Below are 15,704 nucleotides of genomic sequence, written 5' to 3'. Positions count from 1 at the left end.
CGCACCATGACCCCCTGATGTTCAGGATCCTGGCGGTTGCCTGCCTGGAGTTGGATGGGCGCTTGAGGGCATCACAGCAGCCACAAAGGGGTGAGAAAACTCTCATTCTGCTGACTTTGCGCGCAGTGGAGGTGTCTGGGTGGGGGAGGTGGGCTGTGGGCTTCCCTAGACCAGGGCGAGTTCCTTAGGCAAGGCCACTCTGTAAGGCAGGCCATGTGGCACCCCACCTCTGTAGAGTGCCAAGTACACCTAGTCATGCCCCTGTGTCATCTATGTGTGCAAATGTCGTCTATAGCCTTCTAGGCCATTTCCCAGGAATTGAACAGTGGAGCCCAAGAGCACGGCGTAGTGCAGGGGGCTTCTGTGTCTGTCGTGTCCGCCAATGGTAGCGGTAATGCATGCACTCAACATGTCTTTCTTCTGTCGCCCCCCCCTTTTTGTGGTCTCCCTGTTCTTGTGTGCATTAGCATCATCAGGCGGAGGAGCAGTGGCACCGGAGCACAAGGGATCTGCATCCCACATTGCCCTGGAGGGCGAGATTACGGACTCAGAGTTCACCAGTGGGACGGAGGGCGAGGGGAGCTCCACGGCGGGGACAGGAGCTGACACCAGTGACACGGGCTCGTCCTCTGATGGGAGCTCCCTTGTGGTGGCGGCAACATCTGTGCCCTCCGCATCTACAGGTACAGCCGCCACCCCCCCTACTAGCACCGCCCTCCCAGCCGCCCCTCAGCCTTTGCCCCCTGCCCGCTCACCCAGGAGGGTGGGCATCACCTTCGCCGCAGGCACCTCTGGCCCTGCCCCAGTCACCCCTGCTGCCCTCAGTGAGGAGGCCATTGACCTCCTCAGGTCCCTTACTGTTGGGCATTCTACCATTTTGAATGCCAACCAGGGTGTAGAGAGGCAGTTGCAACAAATAAATGCATTCCTAGAGGGCATTCATTCTGGTCAGGCGGCCCTTCAGCGAGCTTTTCAGACTCTGGCCTCAGCACTGATGGCAGCCATTGTCCCCGTCTCTAGCCTCCCCGTCCAACCTCCTCCACCCAGACCCAATCCCCTCTACCTCAGCCTATCCCAAGCACACCTACAGACCAGCATGCACACACGTCAACACACAAGGGAAGCTCTGGAAAACATAAGCACCACACATCCCACAGGCACTCACGCAAGCATCACACACATGCAGACACACCAACATCCACTGCCTCCACTGTGTTCCCCTCCTCCTCGTCTCCCTCCTCCCTCCCTGTCTCGTCTACACTCACACCTGCATGCACTACCTCTACAGCCACTACGTCCCTCTCCAGCACACCCACCACCACACCCCGCTCACGTGCAGTCACTACCATTCACACGTCCCCTGTGTCCTCTCCCAGTGTGTCTGTGACGTCCCCTCCCAAGATACACAAACACAGGCACACACCCACCCAACAGCCATCCAACTCACGACAGCCTCCACCGCATGCACCTTCACCCAAAGTCACCAAACGTACACCTCCTACAACCACCACCTCTTCCTCCACTCCCAAACCCCCTCCAGCTACCTGTCCCAGTGTGTCCCAAAAACTTTTCCTGTCCACCCTTGACCTCTTTCCCACACCTCCCCCACCCCGTCCTTCTCCTAGGTCCCAAACTAGCACCTCAGCCACAACATCTCCGGGACCAGTGGTGCCTGTAGTCACCGGAATCTGGAGTGCACCGGCCACCAGGGCAGCCAGTGTGGCACGGAGCCACAGCACAGACAGTCCCCCACCTGTGAAGCATCAGAAGTTGGCCAGTGCCTGGCGGGAGAGGGGGAAGACTCCAGCCACCAAAGCTGCTCCCAGGGGTCCCGGTGGGAGTGTGGAGTCAGCTGTGACACCTTCCAAGGTGGCGAAGGGCCACAAGAAACCCGGCAAGTCTGGGAAGAGAGCACGGCGGAGAAGACCGCCATCATCCCCGCTGCCCAGGAGGCCAGCACCAGCCCAGCTGCCCAGGAGGCCACCGCCAGCACCAGCCCAGCTGCCCAGGAGGCCACCGCCAGCAGCAGCCCAGCTGCCCAGGAGGCCACCACCAGCACCAGCCCACCTGCCCAGGAGGCCACCGCTAGCACCAGCCCAGCTGCCCAGGAGACCAAAGCCACATGGCCCGCCAGCAAAACCCCCGCTGGGCCATGAAGGACCGCCAGCAGCTGAGACCCTGCAATGGAGACCGCCATCTCAAGCACCGCTGAACATGGCACCGCCATCTCAAGCACCGCTGAACAGGGCACCGCCATCTCAAGCACCGCTGAACAGGGCAACGCCAACTCAAGCACCGCTGAACAGGGTACCACCGTCCCAAGCAACGCAGGCCCATGAGCGGCAAGGGCACTGACGCAACTGAGTCCGTCACGGGGTGAATGATGCACTCTTGGCACCATGCCCCCTCCAGAACTAGTGGAGACTGTCATCCACTACCTCTGTCCTTAGCAGGATGAAGCACTCTGGGCACCATGCCCCCTCCAGAACCAGTGGAGACTGTCATCCACTACCTATGTCCTTAGCGGGATGAAGCACTCGGGGCACCATGCCTCCTCCAGAACCAGTGGAGGCTGTCATCCACTACCTCTGTCGTTAGCGGGATGAAGCACTCTGGGCACCATGCCCCCTCCAGAACCAGTGGAGACTGTCATCCACTACCTCTGTCCTTAGCGGGATGAAGCACTCTGGGCACCATGCCCCCTCCAGAACCAGTGGAGACTGTCATCTACTACCTCTGCCCTTCGCAGGATAAAGCACTCTGGGCACCATGCCCCCTCCAGAACCAGTGGAGTATCCCATCCACTACCTCTGTCCTTAGCAGAATGAAGCACTCTGGGCACCATGCCCCCTCCAGAACCAGTGGAGACTGTTATCCACTTGAGAGACTGTGGCTTTGCATTCCCCAGGATATGGCAGTGGGCAACCCACCCACTGTAGAGACTTGAGAGACTGTGGCTTTGCACTCCCCAGGATTGAACAGTGGGCAACCCACCTACTGTAGAGACTTGAGAGACTGTGGCTTTGCACTCCCCAGGATGGAACAGTGGGCAAACCACCCACAGTAGAGACTTGAGAGACTGTGGCTTTGCACTCCCCAGGATTGCACAGTGGGCAACCCACCCACTTGTGAGACTTGAGAGACTGTGGCTTTGCACTCCCCAGGATTGAATAGTGGGCACCATGCCCCCTCCAGAACCAGTGGAGACTGTCATCTACTACCTCTGTCCTTCGCAGGATAAAGCACTCTGGGCACCATGCCCCCTCCAGAACCAGTGGAGTATCCCATCCACTACCTCTGTCCTTAGCAGGATGAAGCACTCTGGGCACGATGCCCCCTCCAGAACCAGTGGAGACTGTTATCCACTTGAGAAACTGTGGCTTTGCATTCCCCAGGATATGGCAGGGACCCCAGGCAACCCCACAAACTCAGGACGATCAGGGACCCGGGGTCAGTGGCAGTGGGAACACGGTTCAGGGGACAGAGGCACAGGACAACAGGGAAGGTGGGAGGACTGCTGTGCGACAGGCGGAGGACATGCCCAGGGAACCGACACTCCACAAGGCTCTCTCAAACATCATGGGAGCATACCACCATTCCCGGGAGACCTTGGGCACTGTACTGGCCAAGTTACAGGAGTCCCAGTGGCTGCAGGAGGGACAGTACCTGGGGATCAGGGAGGACCTCACAAAAATCTACACCATCCTGGTCACCATTGTAGGGGTGCCTACTGATGTGGGCAAGACCATGAGGGAGGCAGTGGCACAACAAAGGGCCCCTGACACAGGCCAAACCGAGGAACAGCCTTCCACCTCCACCGACGCTAGTGGACAGGAGGCCCCACCACAGGACCAACTGGCCACCAGCACCCCACCCCCCACAGAAGGAAAACCACCCCGCAAACGGTCCCTGCGATTCAGGCAGAAGACAGAGAACATTGCCAAGACCCCCTCCAGGAAATAGGACTCTCCTGATTGTCACCCTTCTGTCCCACTCTGTCACCCTGTCCACCTAGAACTGCCATTGCTCCCCTTCCTATGCCCCATTGGACAATGCACCTGTGATACCAAGAGACTGGACTCTACTCTGGACCTTCCTCCACCATCACCCTAGCCCCTTGCACTTACCCCCATACTATTTAGCACAAAAAATAAACACCCTTGAAATATAAACCATACTGGAGTCAGTGTAATGATTGGAAAGATGTATTCTTACAACATTCTCAATGCATTGCAACGTCTGTGTTCAGTGAATTATACCACAGGATGACAGTCGGTGGGCAGGAGTACATATAGCATTAGCCAGAATGGGATACACAGATCTGAAAAAGGGGAATCCAAAGGGAACAGTCAGTGTCCATAGACAGAGGGTAAGAGGCTGCCGGGTACAATGCCCAAAATTATACTGAAATGTGAAGTTGAGTTACAGTCTTTTACCTGTGTGTCACTGGAAGTACTGCTGTATAATGTTTGTTCTGTTGTCCACATCTTCTTCATTCCTCCTGCAGAAAAGGCACATGGTGTCTCAAGGCCAGGTTCTGCAACATGCAGCATGCCACGATGATCTGGCACACCTTCTTGGGTGAGTAATACAGGGATCCATCAGTCAGATGGAAGCACCGGAACCTGGCCTTCGGGAGGCTGAAGGTTCTCTCAATAATCCTCCTTGTCCACCCATGTGCATCATTATAACGTTCCTCCCCTTGTCCTGGGATTCCTCACTGGGGTCAGTAGCCATGAGAGGTTGGGGTAACCAGAGTCACCTGTAAATAACGAGGGACAACTGTTAGCGACACACCAACCCTTAGGGACAACCCCATACTCAGACCCCAACTTATACTGTGTGGGGACCTTGGCCTCACCTAATAGCCACACCCGGTGCCTCTGGAGTTGCCCCATCACATAAGGGATGCTGCTATTCCTCAAGACATAGGCGTCATGCACTGAGCCAGGATATTTGGCATTCACATGGGAGATCTACTGGTCAGCCAAACACATAATTTGCAAATTCATCGAATGATAGCTTTTTCTATTCCTGTAGACCTGTTCACTTCTGCGGGGGGGCAAATGCCACATGAGTACCATCAATGGCTCCAATGATGTTGGGAATATGTCCCAGGGCATAGAAGTCAGCTTTCACTGTGGCCAAATCCTCAACCTGGGGGAATACGATGTAGCTGCGCATGTGTTTCAGCAGGGCAGACAACACTCTATTCAACACGTTGGAGGACATTGGCTGGGACATCCCTGATGCCATGGCCACTGTTGTTTGAAAGGAACCACTTGCCAGTACATGGAGCACTGACAGGACCTGAACTATAGGCCGGATTCCTGTGGGCTGACGAATAGCTGACATCAGGTCTGGCCCCAATTGGGCACACAGTTCTTGGATTGTGGCACGATCAATTCTGTATGTGATGATAATGTGTCTGTCCTCCATTGTCGCCAGGTCCACCAGGGGTCTGTACACCGGAGGATGCCGCCATCTCATCATCTGCTTCAGCGGTTGTAGCCTATGGAGGAGAACGGTGAGCAGAAGGTCATATTTCCACATAGATGGCACAACTGTTTGTGAATGTATGTCACAGAAGCAGTGTGTGAAGTCGAGAGTCAGTAGATGTGCCAATATGTGCTGTGACGCAGTTAGTTGCCATGCCATGTGCCCCCCTGAAATGGTGGCTGCCTGACCTGTGAGGAGAGACAAGGGGAAATGAGGTAAGTGCGCTGGCGTTGTGCGCCGTCGCGCTAGGCGGACGATGTCCGCCGCGCAACCTTGCATTGGTTATCATTGGGCCCTATGGGTCCCAGGAGCCAATGGTGATGTACGCCGGCGGTGAAGGTACGCACCGCCGCGGATGTCACTGCCATTTTCTAGCTATTCACTCACTTGCTACCTGACCTTCAACAGGAGAGGACCTACACTGCAAGTGCTCCTGTGACCTGAGTCTGGAAACGACAATGTCTGGGGAAAGGGCTCCTGCCTTCACTGCGGAGGAGTTGGAGAAACTGGTAGATGGGGTCCTACCTCAGTACACTTTACTCTACGGTCCTCGAGACAAACAGGTGAGTTCCCTGACAGCATGATGTGTGGGCAATGCATGTTTTGAGTGGTGTGTATGTAAGCTACATGTTGGGGGGTGCTAATGCATCCTGGCCTGAGTGTTGCATGAGAGGTAGTCAGTGTATGTGCGTCAGGGCATGGGTGGGAACTGGGGGGCAATAAGTATGCCGGTCCGGACGGGTGATTAATTACATTTTCCACAGTCTACTCCCTCTAGGTCAGCGCCCACCAGAAAACGGGTACTTGGCGTGCCATCACCAGGGAGGTGCGGACCCTGGGGGCCTATCACAGGTGGAGCACCCACTGTTGCAAGAGATGGGAGGACCTGCGCCGCTGGACCAAGAAGACGACAGGGGACCCAGCTGGGGCTGGCCTCCCAACGTGGAAGGGGTGCCCGTTGCACCATGACCCCCCTGATGTTCTCCATCCTGGCGGTGGCCTATTCGGAGTTGGATGGGCACTTGAGGGCATCACAGCAGCCACAATTGGGTGAGTACAGATTCAGAAAGCTGACTTTGCGCACTTTAGGAGCTATCTGGGTGGAGGATGTGGGCGGTGGGTGCCCCTAGGCCAGGGCGATCATGGCAGGGTAGGCCCCTTGTGTGCAGGCTCTGAGGCACTCCTACCCCAATGGTACAAGTGGCCAACTACTACTGGTCAGGGTCCTGTGGGTATCAGGTGTGCAGATGCTGGCATTAGCCATTGTACGCCACGGGTTGGTGACTACCTTAGTGACTGGTTGGGCATGGCCTAGTGCATAGGACAGCTCAGTGTGTGTTGTGTCCACCAACGGTAGTGGTGTTGCTGGCATTGACCAAGTGTATCCTCTGTCTCTCCCCCCCTTTTTGTTTCATCTGGCGGAGGAGCAGAGGCACAGACGACAGAGGGAGCTGCATCCCACATGGCCCATGAGGGTGAATCCATTGAGGGTGAAGGCACCAGTTGGACGGAGGACAAGGGGAGCTCCACGACGGGGACAGGAGGGGATACCAGTGACAGCAACTCCTCCTCCGATGGAAGCTCCCTGGTGGTGGGGGACACCTCTGTGCCCATCCCAACAACAGGTACAGCCGCCACCCCCCCACCAGCACCACCCTCCCAGCAGCCCCTCAGCGTGTTTCAAGTGCCCGCTCACCCAGGAGGGTGGGCATCTCCTTCGCCCCAGGCACCTCAGGCCCTGCTCCAGTCAGCCCTGCTGCCCTCAGTGAGGAGGCTATTGACCTCCTGAGATCCCTCACTGTTGGGCAGTCAACCATTCTGAATGCCATCCAGGGTGTCGAGAGGCATTTGCAACAAACAAATGCATACCTGGAGGGCATTCATTCTGGTGTGGCGGCCCAACAGAGAGCATTTCAGGCTCTGGCCTCAGCACTGAGGGCAGCCATTGTCCCTGTGTCCAGCCTCCTCCCTCCAACTTCCACTACCCCAACCCAATCCCCTCTACTTCACCCTATCCCAAGCACACCTTCAGACCAGCATGCACACACATCAACACACAAAAGTGGCTCAGGAAAACATAAGCACCACACATCATCACACAGGCACTCACACAAGCACCATACCCATGCAAACATACCAACATCCACTTCCTCCACTGTGTCCCCTCCTCCTCTTTGTCCACCTCCCTCCCAGAAGTGTCTCCACTCACACCTGTATGCACTACATCTTCACCCACTACCTCCATCACCAGCACGCCCATCACAACACACCCATCACAAGCAATCACCACCCCACAACCATGCACACGTCCCCCGTGTCCTCTCCCAGTGTGTCTGTGAGCCCTCCTCCCAAAGTACACAAATGCAGGCACACACCCACTCAAAAGCCATCCTCCTCACAACAGCCTCTAGCCCATGCACCTTCATCCAAACTCAGCAGACGTACACCTCCTACAACCAATACCTCGTCCTCCTCTCCCAAACCCCCTTCATCTTCCCATCCCAGTGTGTCAAAAAAACTTTCCCTGGCTAACATTGACCTCTTCCCTATGCCCCCTCCCGTCCTTCACCTAGGGCCAGGATGTCAAGATCCCAGGCCAGCACCTCAGCCACCAACTCAACGTTGGATGTGGTCCCTGCAAGTCCGAGGGGATTGAAGGAGGCACCCGTCAGGGCTGGCAGTGTGCCGCCTACCAGTGCAAGAGACCAAACGATTCTGCCACCTGCCAAGGTTAAGAAGGGGCCAGCATGCAGCACGGACAAGATGCACGACCCACCCAGCAAGGCCTCATCAAAAAAACAAGAGGACAGTGCCAGGGTCCCAGCAACGTCTACTAAGGTGGGGAAGGGAAAAAAGTGAAAAGGCAAGGCACTTCAGGGCTCGAAGCCTCCAGGTGAGGGACTGGTGACCACCATTAGTCCTGACAGCCAGCAACCTGTACCGCTGTAAGCACCGCCGCAAGCACCGCCACCTGCACCGTCACCTGCACCGCCACCTGCACCGCAATCTGCATCGCCATCCGCACCGCCCCCTGCACCGCCACTGCCACAACAACAGTCAGCAGCATCATCCCAGTGGGCAGCCGTCCGAGGCTGCTGTAGACCGCCTAGAGTCTCCTTCCACTACTACCAGCACCTGCACCACGGGCAGCACCGGCAGCATCTTCGCTGCAGACACCGCCACCTGCACCGCCATATGCACCGCCACATGCCCAACCGGTGCCACTACATCGGACATCAGCACCATCAACAGTGGGCAGCCGTCCGGGGATGCAGGAGATGTCCTGGGCTCTGCACCCACCACTTGAAGTACCACCACCAGCACTGTCACTACCAGCAGTTTGCAACCTAAGTTGCCGCAGGATGGAGTCTGTCTCTGCCTCCATGAAGTATCATGCTACCTGTTCCCTGCACATCTCATGCCTCAGACACCCAGGTGAGGGAATGGGAACTGCCACACCCCAGGTGCAGCTTCACTGGGCACAAGGCCCCCTCCAGAACCAGTGGAGAGATGCATCCACTCTCTCTATCCTTGGCAGGATAAAGCAGACAGGGCACAATGCCCTCTCCAGAACCAGTGGTGAAAGGCATCCACTCACCCTATGCTTGGCAGGATGAAGCAGACTGGGCACAAGGCCCCCTCCAGAACCAGTGGAGATATGCATCCACTCAGGATGAAGCAGACTGGGCACAAGGCCCCCTCCAGAACCAGTGGAGAAAGGCATCCACTCACCCTATCCTTGGCATGATGAAACAGATTGGGCACAAGGCCCCCTCCAGAACCAGTAAAGAAAGGCATCCAATCACCCTATCCTTGGCCCAGTGTAGAAGGCATCCACTAAAAAGACTGTGCCTTTGCACCCCCAGGAGCAAGCAGTGGGCAAACCACCCACTAGAGAGACTTGAGAGACTGTGGCTTTGCACTCCCCAGGATGGAACAGTGGGCAAACCACCCACTGTAGAGACTTGAGAGACTGTGGCTTTGCACTCCCCAGGATTGAACAGTGGGCAACCCACCCACTTGTGAGACTTGAGAGACTGTGGCTTTGCACTCCCCAGGATTGAACAGTGTGCAAACCACCCACTGTAGAGACTTGTGAGACTGTGGCTTTGCACTCCCCAGGATTGAAAAGTGGGCAAACCACCCACTGTAGAGACTTGTGAGACTGTCACTTAGCACTCCCCAGGATATGGCAGTGGGCAACCCACCCACTGTAGAGACTTGTGAGACTGTGGCTTTGCACTCCCCAGGATATGGCAGTGGGCAACCCACCCACTGTAGAGACTTGAGAGACTGTGCCTTGGCACTCCCCAGGATGGAACAGTGGGCATGTGGCCCGCTCGTGGATTTGGCGTTGTGCACTCAAGCGGCTGAGGTGCCCCCCCTTTCCCTCCCCCTGAGGTGCCTGTTTATTTGCTCTCTGATGCCCCTGCAGCGTTCTCTCCGTCATGGTCGGGGATCTTGTGTGGGCCTCGCCCATACTGTGTGGTCCCAGTGTTCCACGGACTTTCTTAGAGCACTACCTGTACTACTATGCTTGGTATATATTTTGTACATGGTGCATATATATATTTCTGCCTACTTGCTCTTAATATATTACATTGGTTGCACTCATTTTCTAATGTCTTTGCATTCTTCCGGGGGATTTGGGGTGTGTAACTGTGATGTATTGATTTGCATTAGTGTGTGTGTTGTAGTGGGTGAGGGTGGGGGTGTTGCGTGTGTGTGTCCCTGTTTTTTCCCTCCCCTCCCCTGTGTCGTAGGTGTAGTACACACCGTGGTCTTTGCCGCCGGCGTTCGTGCTCCTGGTAGAGGAGCAGGAAGACTATTGCAGGGAGAATTTGGAGTTCCAGATCCATGGCATCCTCCTTCCTCGTGGGGTGTGTAGAGGTGAGCGTTTTCCCTTCGGGATTCCTGTTTCCGCCGTGTTTTTATCCGCGGTGAATCCGCCCCGGAAAAGGTGGCGGATTGGCCTGTCATAATAGTGTGGGCGGTACATTGTCTCCCGCCTGTCTGTTGGTGGTGACCGCCACGCTGTTTGTTTGTACCGCTGTAGCGGTCGGAGTGTTAAAGTGGCTGTCTTTGTTGGCGGTTTCCGCCACAGTCGTAATTGCAATGTTTTTAACGCCGGCCTGTTGGCGGTCTTACCGCCGCTTTAACACCGACCGCCAGGGTTGTAATGACCACCTTAATCTAAATCGGGTAGGTGTTATAATGTTACCTGCACTTCGCTCCCAAGCAATGTCAAAATAGTGCTACCTTCCTCTCAAGTCCAGCGTTAGGTTCCATACAGCACCCTCATTTTGGAACACTTTTTGCCATGTCCCCAAATGTAGAGATGGTTTACCTGGTTGAGTCATTAAAAATTAGGGTTGTTTGACATTGTGGATGCTGGCTTACTATTGATACCTAACTTAAGCAACATGGCACTAGGCACAAAACAAAGTATGGAAAAACAGCACAAAAGTCACTACCAATTCCAGACTGTGCAACTTCTAAACTGCAAGGTTTGCAATCTTGCACAGCTGATATTACCACCTGCAAAAACAAATTAACGTTTGTGGTTAGCTAGAAAACAAAACAGATTTTGGCCCTCATTACAACCCTGGCAGTAAATGCTGTTACCGCTGTGCCGACGGGCGCCAAGATACCGTGGCCACGGTGGTAATCCACCATGGGTTTTATGACCCACACAGAGAATACCACCACAATACAGACACCCACACAAGTCCGCCACACCAAGGTCAGTAAAAAATTGCCGATAGCAAAACCCACACCATCACACCAACAGGAATATGCCCACAGTATCACGACCCACGAATCAACGCAGTGGTTTCTCACCCACGGTAAACCATTGGCAGTACACACCGGTGCCCTCAAAATACACACACAATTACAAAACTACACCACATTGGACAATTCAAACTACACACACCTGACACACATACACACACCACACCCTCACACTCATACCACTATAAAACACACACCCATATTACCAACAACCCCTTACAACGAAAAAAAAGAGCCAAGCACAGAGAGACAAGCAAAGAGCGCCCACTCAATCTGAGGCACAGAACACCATCACCCATACACCATCCACGCACATCACAGTATACACCCCAGCACATCACCCCACATATCATGTCACACATCCACACACATGTCACTCACACCACATCCATGGCACCTCAAAGACACCCTAGGTTTTCAGAGGAGGAGCTAAGGGTCATGGTGGAGGGAATCATCCGGGTAGAGCCACAGGTATTTGGATCACAAGTGCAGCAGACGTCCATTGCAAGGAAGTTGGAGCTATGGCGGAGAGTGGTCGACAGGGTCAACGCCGTGGGATAGCACCCAAGAACCAGGGATGACATCAGGAAGAGGTAGACCAACCTATGGGGGAAGGTGCATTCTGTGGTTTCAAGACACCAGATTTCTGTACAGAGCACTGGTGGTGGACCCCACCTCCTCCCCCACAACTAACAACATGGGAGGAGCAAGTCTTGGCAATAATGAATTCTGAGGGCCTTGCAGGAGTAGCAGGAGGACTGGACTCTGGTAAGTCAAATCTTTACTACTATATCCCCCACCCTACCTGCATGCCATCACAAACTCCTACCCCTACCCTCACCCCCATCACTCCAACACCTCACATATACCCCACTATCACAACCCACCCATCCCAATACCAAGCCCTACATGCCACACCAATGCATGGACACCCATCACAGACCTGCATGGACACCCATCACTACAGCATGCACACTAGATAGACTCACCCAGCCCACATAATCACCACTCAAACAAGGCGACAGGGAAAGCACAATTATATAGGGAAACACACCCATTGCAGAAGATGGCCCACACAGATACAATAACAATGCATTTGCATCCCAACAGGACCCCTCCCCAGAGTCACCAGAGAGGAGGTGCCAGCTATATCCAGCACCCCCCCAGAAGAGGCCCACAGTGATGACAACAGCTCTGCACACCTGGATCACGATGACCAACCTAGCCCATCGGGGACCTCTGGACAGTTGGTTCCCCTCACCCAGTCACAGGCCACCACAGACCTTCCCCCCTCTGGAAACACCAGCACAGCACCCACCCAGCGGGCCCATACCTCCGTCCCCAGGACACGTCAATCAGCAGTGTGTCCACCACTACAGGGAACCCAGGATAACCCACCACCCCAACAACAACAGGGACCTGGGGGCAGTGGTAGTGGGCACACGGTCCAGGGGACGGAGGCCCAGGAACACAGGGGAACTGGGAGGGCCGCTGTGCGACAGGGGGCGGACAGGCCAAGGGAACCCACTCTCCACGAGGCCCTCTCCCCCATCATGGGAGCATACCACCACTCCCAGGAGACGATGGCAACGGTACTGGCCAAGTTTCAGGAGACCCAGCGGCTGCAGGAGGAACAGTATATGGGTTTCAGGGAGGAACTCAGAACCATCAGCTCCACCCTGGGCACCATCATAGGGGTGCTGAAGGAAGTACTCAACACCAGGAGGGACACTGTGCCACTTCAAGGGGACCCTGACACTAGCATGGACAATGAACTGCCCACCATCTCCGCCGGCGCTAGTGGACAGGACGCCCTGCCACAGGACCACCACACCAGCACCCCACCCCCTGCAGAGGGAGAACCACCCCGCAAATCGTCCCTGAGATCCAGGACAAAGACAGAGCACGACGCCAAGACCCCCACCAAGAAATGAGACCACCCTGATTGTCATCCTACTGTCCCACTTTGTCACCCTGTCCATACTTTCACTGCCCCAGGTCCACTTCCTATGCCCATTTGGGCAATGCATCTGTGAGACTAATAGACTGGACTCTGCCATGGACATTCCTCCGCCATCACCCCTCACCATTTCACCACCCCCTCCAATATTGAGCACTTAAATAAAAACACTTAAAGCACAAAACAATCTGGAGTCTGTCTGTGATTTCGAAATAGTGTATTAGCAATTACAGTGACAAAATGCTCTTTCAATTGTAATGTCAACATACCTATGTCACACAGCTCTAGTCCATGAGAAATCTAAACAGATGTCACACAGTGGGACCCACATCTCTGAAATCGTAAGGGAAAGTGACAACTCAGTGACCAGACACTGGGTGAAAACGGCACACAGTAGAGAGGTAGTAGTGTTAAAGTACATGTAGTAGGCAGGTCTGTACTCTTACCTGTGTCTCACTGGAAATATTGCTGGATCCCTGAGTCCCTGTTGTTCATGTCTTCTTCCTCTGCTTCCTTGTCTTCACAGTCCACAGGCTCCACAGCTGCAAGAACACCGCCATCTGGACCATCCTCCTGCAGAAAAGGCACCTGTCGTCGCAAAGCCAAGTTATGAAGCATACAGCAGGCCACGATGATCTGGCACACCTTCTTTGGTGAGTAGAATAGGGATCCACCTGTCATATGGAGGCACCTGAACCTGGCATTCAGGAGGCCGAAGGTCCGCTCGATCACCCTCCTAGTTCGCCCATGGGCCTCATTGTAGCGTTCCACTGCCCTTGTCCAGGGATTCCTCACTGGGGTCAGTAGCCATGACAGGTTGGGTAACCAGAGTCACCTGCAAATGGTGAGGGAAAACTGTTAGACACGCACTAACCTAGAGGGATATCCCCAGACCCAGACAACCATTCCCACTGACTTGCCTCCATGTGCTCACCTAATAGCCACACACGGTGCCTCTGGAGTTGACCCATCACATAAGGGATGCTGCTATTCTGCAGGATGTAGGTGTCATGCACTGAGCCAGGGAACTTGGCATTCACATGGGAGATGTACTGGTCTGCCAAACATATCATCTGTACATTCATAGAATGATAACTCTTCCGGTTTCTGATGCTATGGCCACTGTTGTTTGAAAAGACCCACTTGAAAGGAAATGTAGCACTGACAGCACCTGCACTTGAGGGGGGATTCCTGTGGGATGGCGGATTGCTGACATCAGGTCTGGCTCCAACTGGGTACACAGTTCCTGGATTGTGGCACAGTCAAGCCTGTATGTGATAATCAAATGTCGCTCCTCCATTGTCAACAGGTCCACCAACGGTCGGTACACCGGAGGATACCGCCATCTCCTCACATGTCCCAGGGGACGGTGTCTATGAAGGACAACAGCGAGCACAGAGTCAAACAACTCAGAGGTACGTACCCACAGTTTACCCAGAACACCAATCATACACAAAAGGTGGCCTGTATGTGTGTTGAGTCTAGGCCTGGGTATGTGTGACGCAGTTGGAAATGAAGCTATGTGGGGCCCTGAAATGGCGGCTGCCTGACCTCTAAAGTGGGACAATGGGATGTGAGGTAAATGCGCTGGTGTTGTACACCGTCCCGGTAGGCGGTAGAAGACCGCGGTGCAATGCTGCATTGGTAAACATTGGACCCTATGGTTCCCAGGAGCCAATGACAATGTACGCCGGCAGTGACGGTATGCACCGCCGCGGACGTGACCGCCATTTTCTATCTGTTCAATCACTCGATACCTGATCTTCGACAGGAGAGGACCTACACTGCAAGTGCTGCTGTGACCCCGGTCTGGTACAGACAATGGCTCGAGTGTCTGGGGAAAGGGCCCCTGCCTTCACATCGGAGGAGTTGGAGAAGCTTGTGGATGGGGTCCTCCCCCAGTACACGATACTCTACGGTCCTCCAAACAAACAGGTAAGTACACAGGGAGCACGTTGTATGGGCTATGCCTGAGTGGAGAGGGCTGGATGTAAGAAGGAAGGGGGGAGAGTGCTGCATGCATGAAAGACGGTGAATGCATGTGCCACATGACAAGGGTAGGGATGGGGGCCAATCAGTTTGACGGTGCAGTTGGTAATAACTTCTCTTTTTCCCCTGTACATTTCATGTAGGTCAGCGCCCACCAGAAAAAAGATATTTGGTGTGCCATCGCCAAGGACGTCCGGTCTCTGGGGGTCTACCACAGACGGAGCACCCATTGCCGGAAAAGATGGGAGGACATTCGCCGCTGGAGCAAGAAGACGGCGGAGGCTCAGCTGGGGATGGCCTCCTTACGTAGGAGAGGTGCCCGTCGCACCATGACACCCCTAATGTTCAGGATCCTGGCGGTGACCTACCCGGAGTTGGATGGGCGTTTGAGGGCATCACAGCAGCCACAAGAAAGTGAGTACACTCGCATTCTGCTGACTTTGCGCTCAGTGGAGGGGTCTGG

The sequence above is a fragment of the Pleurodeles waltl genome, chromosome 7, assembly GCF_031143425.1.
Source record: "Pleurodeles waltl isolate 20211129_DDA chromosome 7, aPleWal1.hap1.20221129, whole genome shotgun sequence".
Taxonomy (NCBI): Eukaryota; Metazoa; Chordata; class Amphibia; order Caudata; family Salamandridae; genus Pleurodeles; species Pleurodeles waltl.
This window is presented reverse-complemented; position numbering follows the sequence as displayed.